This window comes from Hibiscus syriacus, unplaced genomic scaffold (genome assembly GCF_006381635.1).
Source record: "Hibiscus syriacus cultivar Baekdansim isolate YM2019G1 unplaced genomic scaffold, ASM638163v2 tig00112738_pilon, whole genome shotgun sequence".
NCBI classification, from domain to species: domain Eukaryota; kingdom Viridiplantae; phylum Streptophyta; class Magnoliopsida; order Malvales; family Malvaceae; genus Hibiscus; species Hibiscus syriacus.
Window position 1 is genome coordinate 3,073,151 of NW_024063392.1, and position 13,893 is coordinate 3,087,043.

At 33.4% G+C, this 13,893-nt stretch overlaps 1 pseudogene; it reads right to left on the reverse strand.

Moving 5' to 3' along the window:
- Positions 1 to 902: 902 nt before the first annotated feature.
- On the reverse strand, positions 903 to 12,335 carry LOC120182910 (annotated as a pseudogene).
- Positions 12,336 to 13,893: the final 1,558 nt, after the last annotated feature.

Here is a 13,893-nt window from a genome sequence, read left to right on the forward strand (position 1 = left end):
CTTAACTCCAATCTATATGTTGCTTGGAAGGAGCTAAGCATAAAGTAAAAGTTGGATTGGACAATTATTTTCCAATGAAAGGTATGTTGCATAATTACTTTTGATCTGGTAACCTGTTTTAATTTTTCTAACTAGATTTCTGAGCTACCAACATTGTTTTTTTTTTTCATTTGGAGGAATTGATATTGTTGAAAGCAAGGCATCCGAGATGTTTAAAAAAGGAGACGACTGGAAGAGGTATATGGCGACAACAATAAGTATCCGGAAAGGCTTAGACATTTGGAATGTCATCTGATCCGACAAATTCCGGCTGAGATTGTAGATATAGACCCAGTTAATGAGTGGGATGAAATTATAGGGCTTGAAAATGTTAAAAACTGTTTGCTCGCAGTGGCCTATGCTAAATCCAACAATTCTTCAAGGTGTCCGTTTAATTGCCAAAGGGATTCTTCTTTTTGGACCTGGGAAAACAATGATCGGAAAAGCTATAGCTGTGAAATCCAAAGCTACGTTTTTCAATGTACCTGCGAGTTTAGTTGTGGATGAAGGTGAAAAGTGTGTGAGAACAATTTTTGGAGTTGCCCGGGAGTTGCAACCTTCGGTTATTTTCATTGATGAGAGAGAATCTATTCTATCTACCCACACTGATGAGCCTGAAGCTACAAGGCAACTTAAAGCACTGCTTTAGGTTGAAATAGGAGGTTGCAGTGACCGAATTGTAGTTATTAGGGCAACAAATAAGCCTCAGGATCTTAGAGCATCAATTCACCAATTTAGCAAAACACGCTACATTCCCTTGCCTGGTCCTGAAGCTAAATTGCATATTATTAAAACTATTATAGAATAAAGTTGAACGATATGTGCTTTCAGCACAAGACTTCAATTTCATACGTAACTCAACTTCATGCATATTTTAGATCAGATCTGGACAACTTAGTCGAAGAAGCAATGATGGGCCTATAAAAGATGCAATTAGAAATATCTAACAAGGCAAAGATATTGGCCAACTCGTGCCAGACCAGTGGTTCTTCTGGATTTTTTAAATGCTTTGGACAAGTTGAGATCCTTTATTTCAGAAATGAAGATTGCTCCATATACTGAATGGAATGACAAATTCGGAGCATGTCCACAGCGTTGGCATACTTTTAGTACATTCTAATCTTACTTTGATAAACATATCTTAGTTTTTTCCCCTATGTCCTATAAATATTAGGATTTTAACTGATATATTTTTCTTTTCATGCTTAACGGTATCATTTATGTGCAGATACTCCAGAGAATCCCGAGATCATAACAAAATGTTCCCACCATTTCCATCTTGGTTGCACTTATGAATGGGTGGATAGAAGTGAAAACTACCCGTTCTGTGGAAGGCTCTCTCTTTTTTCCCTACTTAGATTTTTCAGCTCCATGATAATACACAACCATCTATAGCCATGGTGTTTAAACTTTATCCTGCTCGGTGTTTCGGTTTACTTTTTCCATTCTGTTTACTGGTGTATGGAGTTTAAAGATCATTTTGGAAACCCCTTTATTCATTCTATTCCTGCCTTTCTTCTTTCGGAATTCACCAGTTTTTATCATCGTTTCCTTTTGATGTAGTAATGCAAATCTATACATCCTAATACATTAGAAAATAAAATTAATTTGTATGTATTGCTTTTCCAGGCTATAGTGTTCAATAAAACAGCTTGATTTTGCGTCAAAGGGTTTGCTGTAAATATGATAGATGTATGCATTTTCCACTTCACTTTAGCATATTCCTAGCCACGGAATTGTAAAGCAATGTGTTTTACCTCTTTTAACATTTTCTACTGGGATGCTGCGGTCTTATAAACAGTAAATAAACAACTTATAGTTTTCTCTTTTTTTTTCTTTTTTTTTTTGAGGACGTTATGCCAGGAATTCTCTGTATAAAACATAGTTTGAAATGTTGGAAATTTGAAGAGTGGTGGTACGTGTCAGGCTCAGCTTTCAATCTGTTTACAAGCATCCAGGAAGCTGTCACAGTGTCGGTACTAGGTTGAGATTGAACTGAACCTCCTTGTTTGTTCCTTCCATGGCCTCGTAAACCTCTCTGCATTATTCATGTCAAAAGCTCGAGAATCAGTGCAATTGCAGCAAATCACATCAATTCATTATAAAGGCACTTTACGGTAAAAAAAATATAACCATGGTTTCAGACATGGGAAAGATAACATACCCAATTGTCAAAGAAGGAAACTGTGGTTGTACGGATGAGTTTTGTGCATGTTCAGACGGCGTCTGATCTTTTCTTTCAGCTTTATCCATGGAAAATGTATTAATGAAGTCAAGAATGAAACTAGAAACTTCATGTATTTGATGAATAGTCTTTACCTTTTTTGCTAGTATGTTGTTCTGGTCATGCAATGTCCTTTCCTGTCACCACATTCAATCTCAAAATATATACAAACTATTTTTTTCCGATTTAATCATAGATTTTATGTATTATAATCCAAGTCATGAACGACAACATCTTACTCTCTTCTGCAGCAGTGAAATGGACTCGTTCATGAGTTTATTCTGCATGTCAGAACAAATTATGGTTAATTAAACCTAACCATTAAAATAAGATTTTGAATTTTCAAATGCTTGTTATACCTTTCTAGTTCTTATGCGCTTCAGAGAATTACCAATTTGTTGTTCCAAAAGTTGCAGGTCCCTCAGACTCAAGGTATCAAGCCCTTCTCCTTGGAACTGTCTGCATTCAGGACGGAGCAAGATTTTATTAAGGGACGAATATAATAAAAATGGATTAAAATATAAAAAAAATCACATAATTTAAAAAATGAAGTTACATTTGTACCTCAAGTTCCTTTGTAAAGCTTCGACAGTTGACGTAAGTTTGGAACATTCCAAGAAAAATTTGCCTGTGTATCATTTACAAGAACGTTATGGTTATTCCTCAAATCCAAATATCGTTATTGTATTAAATATTTATTTAAATATAAATATTGTGAAATTACAGTATAATCTGGAATGAGTCCGAGTTTTGAATAAATTTCATGATATGATGCAAGGCATACCCGTGATTCAGAACCAGTTGGAGCAAGCTGCCTCGCTGCATATGATTTTTGTTCATATCGTTCTAGGATTCTATCCATGCTGTAGTTACAACACAAAAAGCTAACTAAGAAAATTTTGAAAAATAAAAATTTTCTTTAACTAATATTTAAATTTAGAAAAATTAGATATCATTATACCAAGAAAATGGAAGGGTTCATTGTCATAGCCCTTCCATTCCCTTGATGACTCGTCCTTGCATACATAAATATGAACAAAGAAATTAACTGTATACAATAAATAACATGCTCTAAGAAACTTGACACAACCTCAAGAATATTACTGAAATGCAAGGAATTATGGGAACTCGTTTATCATGAGTTATTATCTTTCAAATCATAATTATTCATTTACTCGTTTATCATGAAACTCGAATCCAATGAATTCAATGTCATTATTAGATACCGCATCTCAAAAATGTCATTATCAGATACACTTTATTTAACTAAATTAGAAAGAGGCTGCGGATTTTAACCGTGAAAATACTGAAAATAAAATCAAATTAAAATTAAAGGAAATATATTTAATTAACAGAATTATAATAAAGATTTATATTAAAATATTAATAATGTATGCTTTTATATAGTATTAAAAGATCACATATAATATATATTTTTTGATAAACAGATTATCATTTATAAGCAAAATGTTTGCTACAACTAGCTCCCAATTCCTACTATAGCATATACAGCATTTACAAACAGTTTAAATATTAACAAGACCATCCCTAAAACGATTTTAATATTTAATTATAATTGGATATATCGTAGAAACATCAAATATAAACTAATAATGTTATAATTAGACACAATAACATTTAGAGAAAATAACTTCAGTGACCGAAAATGCCTTATAATATACGATTTTAACCAACTTTTTTTGGATTTGCGAAAATGACCAACAAATTCGCAACGCGAACTCCAATTTCGCAACACAGTTTCCAAATACGCAACGCGAATATGTAAATCGCAACGGAATTTTCCAAATTCACAACTCAGTTTCGGAAATTCGCGTTGCGATAGTTGTGTTTACCTATATCGGTAATTAGCGTTGCGAATTTGAAAATCGCATTGCGATAATACTGTGTACATTGCGATAGTACTGTTTACCTATATCGGCAATTAGCGTTGCGAATTTGAAAATCACATTACGAATTTGAAAATCGCATTGTGATAGTACTGTTTACATTGCGATAGTACTGTTTACCTATATCGATAATTAGCGTTGCGAATTTGAAAATCGCATTGCGATAGTACTGTTTACCTATATCGGTAATGTAACACCCCAATTTAGGGGCTAAATTTAAGAAATTATAAAGTGGTGGATTTAATTGATATTTTTGAAAGAAACGGTGGATTAAATTGTAAAATTTCAAAGTTACCAAACCGTTTTAAGAAGTACAAAAATTCAGTGGTTAAACTCATAGTTTACCCATTTTTCTTTTGGAATGAATTATAACCCCTCCCGTATGTTTTTTCTGCAGATTATCATTTTCCTCTTCTCCAACAACCCTTCTTCCAACTCTGATCTATTCGCCGCCCGACCTCCGATCGACGAACCGAAACCACCATCGTGTTCGTTGTCGAACGAGGAACAAAACCCCTCAAACCTTTTGTCATGAATCGTCGTCGTTCGTCGTTAATTTCAGTCGAAAGTATCGTCGGTAATAACCCGATTTCAGTTGTTTTTTCATCGATTCACAACGATCCGAGCATCTGTTTATGACACCTCCCGCATCGTGTTCCTTGCATCGTTTCGAGTCCGCCAGTGTCATCCTTGGTATCCGTCGATGGCGGCGCGTGAGGAGGTGAAGCAGTCAAAGTTTCCGATTCGTTGAAATCGAGCTCTCTCGTTCAAAAATTTGAACCGAGCTTTGTAAGTATCTTGAAATCGCTTAAAATAATTTTTAGGAATTTTTTCGGGAATTTTCGACATCAGGGTACTGTTCACGCGCCGCTACGTGTGGGAAGGCAAAAGTGACCGATTTGACCGGTTTTGGAACTGTTTTAACCGGTTACAACCCGACCCGACCCGTTTACCCGACCCATTGACCCGACCCGTTGACCGTTGACCGATGTTGACTAAAACTTTGACGGGCTTTGACCGGGTATTAAATGACCTTTGACTTTGACCGAGTATATCTATCCTGACATTTTTCGACGTTCCAAATCCGATTCCGCAGTTCATTTTTCGAAATTCGAAACCGAAGGCCTCGAAATTGCTGGTCAAACATGTGACTTTGATTTAACCGAAAATTCCAAATTTCAAAAAGTCATATTTTTGCTTTCGACGTCCTGAATCCGAATCCGAAGTCCGTTTCACCAATTCGAACCCATAAGCTATTTTTCATTGATTTATCACCCGATTCGATTCGTTTATCGTAATTAAGCTCCGTTTTTTTTATAATTTATGTTGATATGTATCTGAGGAATTATTTGAAGTTGAATTGAAGATCAAAGGCATTCGAATGGTATTTTTATGGTCGATCAGTATTGTACGGAAATCGAGATAATACTTACTACCTCTTTATGCTTTATGGAACATGTGAATATTGGTAAGTGCATGATTAAGATAATGTTGGTCTCATTTGTAGTTAATTAGTTTGTACACTCAATCTGAATACGGTAAAAGGGTTCAGTAATTGATTATGGTTCAATGGTTTTTATAAGAAATTGAGGGATTGTTAGAATTAAATTACAAGTTATGTGCTTAGATAAGAAATCAACATGGATTTGTAACTTATAGTTTATTTCATCAAAGGTTAAATGTTAAAGGTACTTGGATGGGAAATTATGATAATACTCCGGTAGGGTAAAATTATGAAAATACCCTTAAGTTGTAAGATGTCAAGAATTGTCCCTAGAAGTTGATTAATAACTCTGAAAGGATATATTGATATGATAATACTACGATTGCTTAAGAAATACTAGATTTTGCTTACGAAATACGGATAACCGGTTTTTAATCCCTAGAGGGTTTGTGCAACATATTAGATTCTATTAAAGAATCATTTCAAGATAAGAGAATGTTCAGGAAAGCAATTGATCATAGGATCTCTAAATTATAATTATTTTCGTTAAGAGCTAATATTGAAATTATCTGGTTAAGAAATTACGGAAATACCTTGAGAGGTAAAATAGTCCTAGTTAACCCTGAATGAGAAAATACTTTGAGGATTCGTACTTAACTCGATTAAGTATGAATTTGATTGTTAAGATCCTGACTTAGTTCAGGAAAATTCCTGATTTTCCGTTTGTAAAATCTGAGAAGACACTTGACCCAGAAATATCCGAGTTATGAGTAAATACCTGAAGAATAATTTGTCGGGGTGTTCTGTTGTCATAATTGTTCGAAATGACTGAAATAAATGATAAGATTGAATTTAATAGTAAGATCGGACGGAAGGAAATGATTGAAATACGCTGAATCTATAAATAACCAAAATACCCCTATAATGGAAATGACCCAAGAATATCACCAAGCTCAGAATGATTGGATATCTTCGAGCTCTAAAATAAATGGAATAAAAATGAACACCAAAATTACCAAAATACCCTTGTGTCCTATTCTAAGTAAATGCCTTGGATTAATTAAGGAATCGAAATAAGCATAGGTGTTGGACTACCTTTAAAAGTTATGGAATATAGCTTAAGTGAGCTGATCAACCTTAATGGTATGTCAGTACCTGAACGACATAAATATTACTTGAATGCGTGTTTGTCTACTCAAGTTTGGCTCGATGATAATTTTGGAAGTATTCAGCTCAGCTCAACTCTAGATCGCATTCAACACTAAGAATTAGATATTTGTTCGACAAATAAACCACGAAGACCAAATTGAATTGAACGGAAGTAAATATGTATCTGAAATTCAGAAACGTCTGGATTATCTGGAAAGCTTTGAAGTAACCGGGATAGACTTGACTGCTAAACGAACTGAGTAACCTCAATGACTGAGGATTAAATAGGTGATTGGATGAGTTTGGAAACACGGTTGAGCTTACATGATTAATTGTCCTTATGGGTCATAAAACATGAATCGAGTACGTATGTATTTCCTGATATCGTTGAAACGTAGAAATGAAATAAAAACCGTTGGAAGATCTATTCAGCGATGATTATGGGGATGATCTATGGATCTACATTATGGTATTAAAGAGTGAATACACTGGAAGGATAATGAATTGACTTGTTGACATGCATCAGTTTAGGAGTTGTGTAACTCGAGTTGTTGATAATACGATCGATAGTCATAGATTGTAAATGACTTGAATCTTTGATTCTATATTTTCATCTAAAATCACTTCGGTCATGTTTGAAAACGCAAGTAACGCAGAAGGAAAAGATTCTGAATACCTCATTTGGTTTAATTGGGCTAAAATCCTATAAATTCAAAGTATATTCCCGAATACCTCTGATTTTGGGTAATGGAATCACTCGCAGTAAATCTGAATTTAGAATTATTATGTATAAAGGTTCCTGAACGTTTTCCTGATGCACATGGAAACTTAGTGGAATTCTAAAGTATCAATCTGAAATGTCTGATTAGATCAGTTAGAAATCGATTCTCTTCAATAAGATCTTATTACTGGAATCCGATCAAATTGCACAAGTTCATGTTATCCATATTGATAACTACAAAATACATCTGAAAAATATTTGGATTCTCTAGAGTGTTCCTTATATTTTGAAAAATTGTTTTATTGTTTTAACATGTGGTACACTAAAATCTATGGTTACTATTTTATGCACCGACTTAACGGTGATGGCTTATGGATTTGTATCGTTGTATAAATTGTATCTTGGAGATACAGAATTGTAAAGTACAGCTCTGATCAAGCTGGAAAATTTTTATGGACTTAATGTGACTCTTAGGTAGGCTCTGTGGCCTTGAGATCATTCTCGGGTAGGCCCTACGACCCTAAGATGTGTTCTTAGGTAGGCGCCACGACCCCAAAATCTATCTTGGGTAGGCTCTCAGGCCCTAAGATGTTCCTTTAGGTTAATTCTTTGTAAGATGGTTTTAAAATACGAGTTTAAAAAGCTCCACTACAATATGGTTTATGGGATTTTACTGAACTATCATTTGATTAGTGTACCTATTATGGTTTTATCGTACTGATGGAACACACTAGGCATCCTATTCGACCTCATGAAAACGTAATAGTATGAAAGGTTTGTTATGAACTGAGATTCATGGCTTTTACTCGATGAACTACTAATGGAACCCCAGATTATTCCGCAATTGGTATACGTTTGATTCAATAAGGAAATTATGACTTCCCATTTATCTGCATGTCATGTAGCATCATCTGATAGTTCTATATTACTGAGCTTTCCGAAGCTCACTCTATTACTCACCATTGCAGGTTAAAAGAGTTGTACCAGTGCATCTATCAAAATCAGTAAGGGAGTTCTTCCGGCGTTGTTGCAAAGTATGATACATGTGATTAGGGGGCATGTAATTCTATTTTATTTTATATACGAGTCTAAAAATCTGTTTTATTTTAAATAGTGACAAATGATTTTATAAGTTTACATGTTCTGATAAAAAGTTTTAAATTTTCCGCTATTTTTACAGTGGGTCGCCCCGGTGGCCCTAATGTGACACTCCAGATCGGACCGGGTTACCCGCATCGGTCTAAGGGGGTTACAAGTAATGAGCGTTGCGAATTTGAAAATCGCATTGCGATATTACTGTTTACCTATATCGGTAATTACCGTTGCGAAATCAAAATCGTGTTGCGATTTAGAAAATCTTGTTGCGAAAAGGAAACTTGTGTTATGAAAAATAAATTCGCGTTGTGAATTTGAAATTCCGTGTTGCGAATTTGACTTCTGTGTTGCGATTTACAAATTCGCGTTGCAATTTACATATTCGCGTTGCGATTTATATATTCGCGTTGCGATTTTGGAACCTGTGTTGCGAAATTGGAGTTCGCGTTGCGAATTTGTTGGTCATTTTCGCAAATCCAAAAAAAGTTGGTTAAAATCGTATATTATAAGGCATTTTCGGTCACTGAAGTTATTTTCTCTAACATTTAATTAAGTGGTTAATACTATGTTGAAAGATCAATATGAAAATTGTAAACGACAAAGTTACATTGCTTTCCTCACTTTCCATATATAATGCCTATGAACATGGCCAATATCATTAGCTCCTATGTGACTCAAAAACAAATTCCAATATCTAAGGTTAAAATTAAATACAAAAGATGAAAAAGAAAACAATGAGAGAAATATGCAATAACACCAAGCCCTATACATGGCACAAAGCTCTAGGAAATTTGCCTAAATTGAATCCTTCGAACTTGAATTAATGACAAATTTCTGCTTAACCAAACTCCCATGATCAAAGGGTAATGTCATTTGAATTAACTTAAACCAGAACCATAAATCTATTAAACGATATTATCTAACAAAAGGGAATGCTATTTTTCTTAGAGACTTGAGTTTAAACAATTGTGTATGTGCTATATGCATACGTTATCAATTGGTTAATTTTTTTTTAAATAGATATTATCTTGTAATTACCCTTGACTACACAATAAAAAAAAATTGAACCAGAAACATTTCCATAATCTTCCACCTATTTTTATTTCCTGTTTAACTTCTATGAATATACCCCTTGTCATAAAAATACTTATATATGAACATACAAGTATCAAATACAGTAAACAACAAATCATAGAATTAAGATTTAAGCAATCAGATTTGTGCTAATTTGACAAGTAATCAAATACAAAAAAGGTTTCTTTAACTCTAAGCTTCACGGTTCGAAGTTGAACTAATCCAAAAAAAAAAACTAAAGGGTACTACCATTAATTTGCATTATGTTAATCAATCAAGCAAACTCATCCCATACCCTGAAGCTCAAATAATTTGTTGTTTAACTTTTATGTGGAATCTCACATATTAATTAATATAATAAATTAAACTAATACTAAACAAAGATTAACAAAGAGGTTAGATAACATAAATACAATATATTTCACTTCTGATTTGACAAATCAATTATGCAGAAACTTTCCTGAAATCTCCAAAAGAGGAGAAAAAAAGATGTCATAAAATCTCAACAAACAACAAAGAACATAGACAAAAATGGTCATCTTCTTCAACTAAAGAAAAAGACAATATATTCTAAATGGAAAATGTGTCATAGAGAAGAAAATGACATCCGAAACGGCTCATCATAAGAAATCCGATGATTTTATTCATGTCAAATCAAATATTAATAATGTATGCTTTTATAGTATTAAAAGATCACATATAATATATTTTTTGATAAACAGATTATATCATTTATAAGCAAAATGTTTGCTACGACTAGCTCCCAATTCCTACTATAGTATATACAGCATTTACAAACAGTTTAAATATTACAAGACCATCCCTAAAACGATTTTAATATTAATTATAATTGTATATCGTAGAAACATCAAATATAAACTAATAATGTTATAATTAGACACAATAACATTTAATTAAGTGCTAATACTATGTTGAAAGATCAATATGGAAATTGTAAACGACAAAGTTACATTGATTTCCTCACTTTCCATATATAATGCCTATGAACATGGGCAATATCATTAGCTCCTAGGTGAATCAAAAAAAATTCCAATATCTAAGGTTAAAAATTAAATGCAAAGACATGAAAAAGAAACAATGAGAGAAATATGCAATAACACCAAGACCTATACATGGCACAAAAGCTCTAGGAAATTTGCCTAAACTTAATTGAATCCTTCGAACTTGAATTAATGACAAATTTCTGCTTAACCAAACTCCCATGATCAAAGGGTAATGTCATTTGAATTAACTTAAACCAGAACCATAAATCTATTAAATGGTATTATTTAACAAAAGTGAATGTATTTTCTTAGATGCCTTGAGTTTAAACACCGTGTCTGTGCTATATGTATATGTTATCAATTGGTTAAGAAAATTTTAAATAGATATTACCTTGTAATATCCTAGACTACCCAAAATAAAAAAATTGAACCAGAAACATTTCCATATTCTTTCACCTATATTTATTTCCTGTTTAACTTCTATGAATATACCCCTTGTCATAAAAATGCTTATATATGAACATACATATATCAAATACAGTAAACAACTAATCATAGAATTAAGATTAAGCAATCAGATTTGTGCTAATTTTACAAGTAATCAAATACAAAACAGGTTTCTTTAACTCTAAGCTTCACTGTTCGAAGTTGAACTATCCAAAACAAAACTAAAGGGTACTACCATTAATTTGCATTATGTTAATCAATCAGCAAACTCATCCCATACCCTGCAGCTCAAATATTTGTTGTTTAACTTTTATGTGGAATCTCACATATTAATTAGTATAAATAAATTAAATTAAGACTAAACAAGATTATCAAAGAGGTTAGATAACATAAATACAATATATTTCACTTCTGATTTGACAAATCAATTATGCAGAAACTTTCCTGAAATCTCCAAAAGAGGAGAAAAAAAGATGTCATAAAATCTCAACAAAAAACAAAGAACATAGACAAAATGGTTTTCTTCAACTAAAGAAAGAGACAATATATTCTAAATGGAAAATGAGTCATAGAGAATAAAATGACATTCGAAACGGCTCATCATAAAATCCAACGCTTTTATTCATGTCAAATCAAATATGTCAGAAACCCGGAGATTTTGGTCTAATGCAAAGCCATAAAAAGTGCAGTAATGAACGAAAGGAAGGAAAATAATAAAAACCCAAAACTTAAAACAATCAGAAATGAAAATATAAATATATGAAAACATGCAATATACAATAGAAACCTAGAGACGAAAAGAGTAAAATTAAACCTGTATAAGATGAGAATTCAAGAGCTTCCCTTGTTGGAGAAAAACAATCAAAGCAACCTCAGCATCACATAACACTGAGATCTCATGAGCTTTCTTCAGCAAACCATTCTTCTCTTTGAGAATGTTACTTGCCTGCTAGTATCGTTCTCGATCCGCCTTAGCTGAACCCTACCTCTCCCCATTTTTTCCCTTCCCACTCCTCAACTGAAAAGAAAAAAAAGCTAATTTTCTCACTAAACAAACAAATGGAAAGCAAACTTCAAGAAACCCTAGAGATATGAAGTCATATATATTTTGGTTCTATTTTCTTTTCTTCTTACAGGGAAAGGTAAACATGAAACTGATACAAAATGGGTATTCTAAACTATAGTATTCAATTTATTGATGTCGTAATATGAAGCAGAAGGCTTCGGTTTCCTTTCCATATACATATACAGCGCAAAAAGAAACGGAAAATGAAAATAATACTAATTATTATTTTCTCTTTCGACAAGGACGATGATATTATGAAAATTAGGTTTCCTATTAAATGTACAGTAGCTATATCTTATTAATGAAGTAAGTTCCTTTACATATAGAAACAACGGCTAAATTGTTTAGATAATGGTCTTGGAAAAAAGAATTCGTGAAATAATACAGTTGAAGAATTAATTGTCGAGATAAGATGATTTCTATAGTAAAAAGATTGGTCGCCAGGTATTCCAAGCGACCTGTACAAAAATAAGATTGGTCGCCAGGTATTCCGAGCGACCTGTACAAAAATAAGATTGGTCGCCAGGTGCTCCAGGCGACTTGTGCAGGTTGCCATATCCTCCATGCATTCACACAAATCAGGAACAAAATAAAGTATTCAAGGATTACAACTAATACCTTACCTCATGTTCCCTAAGAAGAAAAAAAATAGAAAATCCATATCATGCAACCACATTACGACACATCCGCAGTTCAACTTCCTAAGTTAAATCTCAATAAACATGTAAAACTATTGAATATAAAATACATTATGGATAAAAAATATGGGAACACAAATCAGAAGGCAACCTTCACTAGCGGAATAAAATACTCATTGGTGTCGCCGGGAAGGGATGGCGACACCCTTTGGTATCGCATGGAAGGGATGGCGACACCCTTTGGTATCGCATGGAAGGGATGGCGACATACTTGTACTATAGCATCATCCCTATTTCACGAAATAATTTATTCGAATCATTATTTCACGAATTCTTTTTCCCAAGACCATTATCTAAAAAATTTAGCCTAGAAACAACTACATCTAAAATATATATACATCATTTGTTAATTAACTAATAAAATTTTAAATAAATATTATCTTACAATATCTCATATCAAATAAAATGAATTAAAATTATATCACCGCGTTAAAATGAAATTATAAAATAATAGTAAGAGAAAATAACCTCAGTGACCGAAAATGCATTATAATATACGATTTTGACCAACTTTTTTCGATTTGCCAAAATGACAACAAAATCGCAATGCGATCTCTAAATCGCAACGCGTTCTCCAGTATCGCAAATCAGTTTCCAGATTCGCAACGCGATTTTGACTATCGCAACGCGATAATACAAAATTGCAACGCGATTCTGACCATCGCAACGCGATAATACAAATCGCATTATAATACAAAATCGCATTATAATACAATCGCAATGCGATTTTTCAAATTCGTTGCAATTTCTTAAGAATTTTCTCTAAAAGGATAGTATCCGCGCGGACGTGTCGAAGACACGTATTACCACGACCAGACCCGACCCGACCCGAGACGAGATGGGACGACGGCGGCGGCAGTGCGCGAGAGTCCTCCTTGTTCTCTTCCACTCAACAAGGAAGTGAGAAATCCAAGCCTTAAATACTCATTCCCAATAGTGTTTCCAATACTATGTTGGATTGAGCATTGCAAACACTTGGGAATCTTTTACACTATCGCAACACATTCTTTATTGTTTCAAACTAA